Source organism: Typha latifolia, chromosome 7 (genome assembly GCF_019914945.1).
Source record: "Typha latifolia isolate L0001 chromosome 7, TyphaL0001v2, whole genome shotgun sequence".
In the NCBI taxonomy this organism is placed as follows: Eukaryota; Viridiplantae; Streptophyta; class Magnoliopsida; order Poales; family Typhaceae; genus Typha; species Typha latifolia.
In genome coordinates this window covers 10,394,584-10,399,351 of record NC_133092.1, presented here as the reverse complement: position 1 = coordinate 10,399,351, position 4,768 = coordinate 10,394,584, and the positions used below count along the sequence as shown (strand labels likewise).

General features: G+C 35.0%; 1 pseudogene; it reads right to left on the bottom strand.

Annotated features, from left to right (window-relative positions):
• Positions 1-285: 285 nt before the first annotated feature.
• Positions 286-3,721, bottom strand: LOC140792580 (small ribosomal subunit protein eS8-like; annotated as a pseudogene).
• Positions 3,722-4,768: the final 1,047 nt, after the last annotated feature.

The following is a 4,768-nucleotide window of genomic DNA, read 5'->3' as shown; positions in this document are numbered from 1 at the left end:
AACCTAAGGTGCACTTTGTAAATGGTGAAAATCAAAGTTTTAAACGGCAAAGTAAATTCATTGCAAGTTCTTACGTGCTAATACAGATCATGGAAAAAAAAAAATGACCAGCTCTACACTGGTTATTTCTCATAAGAAATCTAAACAACACTTTCCATTCTTTACAAACTGCATGTATTTTTCAAATGCAATGAGGTGCTTCTCATAATGGCACTTGCATAATAAGTCTAAATTTTTAGGACAGGAATAATTCGAGAAGAGTTTATGCAAAACAACTAAGCTCTGTTGTTGAACTGCAGCAAACAATGTCAATTGTATTGTATGACAATTGCATACAGAATAATTTATTGTATGATCTACCAAAACTTCTCTCCCTACATAGAATAGTGAAATGTGCTCAACATCTTCTTACCCTAAACAGAGCATTGTCTAGAAAAGCTCAAAAGTGACAATCCAATCGGATAACATAACTGAGCAAGTGTTTTTACAATGAGAAAAGATAAAATGCATTTTCAAAATCTTTGAGAGACGTATAACTTGGTTCTCAACTTCCAATCTTAGAAAAAAATTATAGATCAGACAACTTTGAACATGACGACAACTTTAACTTGTCCCAAGTTCACTCAAGCAGCAGCACCCGAACCACCTTTGCCTTTCTTCCTCTGAATCTTTTTCATATAAAACTCCAGCTCCTTACCTTCCAAGATATATCTGTTCGGCAATATCAGAAGAGAAATACAGCAGTCAGTGTGAAATTAACACAAGGGAAAAAGAAAATAGCCATTTTGCTTACCCATCAGATCTTCCACATTGACCCGGACGAGAAGAAATGCAAGCCAACAATCTCCCGTACCAAACTGCTCTTCAACATGAGAATCAAGATTACGACCCTGCTGGCGCTTCTCCAACTTCCTTGTAACATGGTTGCTCTTCTTTGCTTCATCTACAGTACCATCACCTTCCTGCCCCTGTACAAACAAAATAAGAAGTAGCTATCACCTAGGATGCGCTTCAATGCATACCAAACAACAAAAATTAAATAAAGGTATTTCCACATAAGTTTAATTAAAGGCAGTTTAGTATGCCAGTAAGAACACTGCCTATGTTTCCTACATGCATATGTTATAGTCGCTTGAGGCTGTTACTTGATGAAGTTCTGCTTTAACAGAGTTAGGCAAAAAGCCTATGATACAAGAAACACTGCCTATGTTTCCTCCAGTAAAATATCTTCTCAATGCTTCTTCTAGATCCAGATAAGTATCTTTTGATTTCAAACATTAGTAGAATACAAATGATTGCATTGATTTCAAACATCCTTAGGATAAACTTGCTTGAAAAAAATGGAACAAACATTCATATTTTAAAATCATGTCCTTCAATTGTGATTGTACCTCCATCAAAATTTCTACTCTTTTACAAACTATCAAAAAAGTATTCATAATGTAAGGCCGGGCCAACTTAAATAGCAACTGAATGGAGTATATTAGAACAATGACCAAACAACAGAAGTGAGGTTATTCTTTTGCATCACTTCCTAATTAACAACTTATTGTTCTTTCTTCTTCCACTAATGGGAAGCTAATTAAGAGATATATCATAAAAGAAAAAATATTTTGGATACTAAATGAAAGAAACAAAAGGGAAAAACCAAAAAAAGAAGAGACCGGTTAATAAAAATGGAATTTTATTATCAAAACTAAACACTTCCTTAAAGGATTCTTAACAAGTAGAAGCTACCAAAAAATGAACCTATGCCTGACACAAAAAGAAACTAATACTAACAGTTCAATGTCAATTATGAAGCAACAAGTTAAAAATAAGGTTCGAAAAATCGAGATCGGGATCGGGATTAGGATCGGCCTTCCGGGAAAACGATATGTATTGGCCAGATCGGCTTGGCTGTATCAGTTGTCCGGATCGAATTGGATTTTTTTAATTACAAAAAATTTTAAATATTTTTTTAAAATGCAAGAAAATTTTTAAAATTTAAAAAACATGACAAAAAAAAAGAAAATAATAATTATTTACATATGAGCCCTAAAAATTAAACAAAAGTACTAATTGACATTGTAGCTGCTGGTCTCTCCCCCTCTCTCTTTGTAGCTACTGGTTGTTGCTGTCAGCAGCAGCCGGTAGCGGCAGCTGCTGCTACAGGGCCAAAACTAGCCAATCGACTTGTTTCAGCCCGGATCAGGATCGACTATGTATCGGCCAAAATTGGGAACTATGATAAACACGAATACAACTTGTTTATTAGCCAAGTTATATGGGTCATAAATAAGTTATTGAATAGCACAAATTATTCAAATTTATATAAGTTATTTGAGTTATAAACTAACTTCTTCGAGTTATAAAATGAGTTTTTTGTATTATAAATAGATTAGTAAGTTAATAATTGAGTTAGTCAGATTTTAAATGGGTTAGTCAAATCATAATGGAGTTATTGAGTCATAAAACATGTTATCAAATCATAAACGAGTTATCGAGTCATAAACAGATTGGTACGTCAGGTCATAAGCAGTTGAGGTAAAAAATATGAACACGACCCTTTTAATAATCGAGTTAAACAGATTGTCTCATTTGCGACTCAAACCTGATTAGACTAAATGCAAACCTATTTAAAAGTTGAGATATTATATCAAGTTACTGGATCAGGTCAACTTTTGACCCCCCTAGTACCAACTACTTATCAATCTTTAGCCACAACAATGCATAACACCTCATCAAATATTAAGAGAATGTGTTCAATTCCAACTAATAAAATAGCGTACAATTATACTAGAAGACAAGGTAAAGTTGAACTACACTTAAAAAAATAAATCTAAGAAAAAATAGACAATAGTTATGAGACAGGTTATATGCAATAAATACATCCAAAATTTGGGAAAATATCGCAAGGAATCAAGCATGAGGTACCTCAGTAGCATCCTTCTTGGTGACAGCAACAGCAGGACCCTTCTTCTTCCTACCAATCTCAACGCCATAGTGCTGGAGATACCACTGCTTGAAAGGTGCAGCATCCACCTGCACAATGGCACTCTTCACAAGAGTCTGCGTCCTCACAAGCTCATTGTTCGAGGCATTGTACACCACATCAAGGATACGGGTTTTGCGGGTCACAGCTTCGCTTCCCCAGGAGTAGTTCCCAGTGTCCAACCTGAGGGCTCTCCATTTCACGTTGCCTCCTCTAACCCTGACCCTTCTAACAGTCTTGTTGCTCGACAGCTTCGTGTTCGCCGGCTGCCGACCCATCTCATACCTTCCATAAACAAGCCCCAAAATCCAAATCAATCAACATCACCATAGCAAAGTTTCAAACTTTCTAATAAAAAACAGCTACAGATCGCAATGTTCATATTCTACGATCGGATCTAGGGTTTAGGGACAGATAAATGAAGGCTTACTTCCTCTTCTTCCTCCAGGCCTTCTTCTTCCCTCCGGTGGCCCGCCTCTTGTGCATGGAGTCTCGAGAGATACCTGCGCGCGAAATAAGAGGACGCCATTGGAGTCTGTTCCGACAAAGAATCGAAGGGATCTATAGGTTTTAATCCGATAAACGGGTGATCGAAGGGGGAGAAACGAGGGTTTTGCTTACCCATTGTGGCAGACAAGCAGCGGCGCGGCGGGTAGGTATTTCTCTTCTCTGTTGCTCTCCCTCGCGCGCTCCCCTCCTGAGAAAATACGAAACAAAAAAACCCTAATCCTAACTATAAAAGGTGGCCAACTAGGAGCCTTTGTATCGAGAGAAGGGTATTATATATCATCCGGTAATTATAAACCCTCCACGTCACCGTGCCCCAAGATCCGACCAAGTCCATTGATACTTAGGATGGATCTGGGCTAGGGCTGTCAAAAGTGGGCTCGGCTCGATTAGACTCGATACTTATATACATATATATATATATATATATATATATATGTTCACATAGATTATTAGAATTTTTATATTAATTATTTATTTGTATCATTGTATATTTGTATGAGCTAATTTTACCTTATAGCATTTATATTTTTTAAATATTTGGCTTTTCAAATTTTTTTTTATTAATATCGACCTTCAACCGTTAAACTTAAATAAGCACATCTAGCTATGAGTCCAACTCACTCAAGCTCGGTTTTGTTTACACTCCCTAGATCTAGCCCATGGGGATAGCCAAGAAGAGCTCCATCTATAAAAAATAAAAATTTGAGGGTTTTCTTTTGCGTGCGAACTTTCAAAAAAAAATTTAGTGACTTATATGGCCCCCTCTAAAACTGACATTTCATATAACCTTTTATATGTTAATATGTATAAATAACCTCGTAGTTGCATTTTAAGTTAAGTCTTATATGATTTAATTAAATATGACAAAATTATCCTTAACTAAGTGAAATACTTAAAATTTAGAATAAAGATATTTTTATCTTTTTGTATTAAAACTTTAAGAAATATTCACACAAAAAGAAAGAATTTTAAAAATTATACATAAAAAAATGGTGTGTTTTCAAAAGTATAAATACAAATATCAATTTAGAGGAGCATACAAATAAATAAAAGATTCTTAAAAATATATATGCGAAAAAATATCTTACTTTTTTTTTGTTGTTTATTAGTTTGAAATCCCCCTATTATTTGGATAAATTATTTTTGTGAAAATTATCTATTGCAGCTCGAACTACTGTGTTATAACTACTTTAGGTTATGTTCACTACTAGAACCTATTGAATTAGACTATGGCACATATTTCTTTTTCTTCACTTTGTGAACTTGAGTAAATAACGAATGATC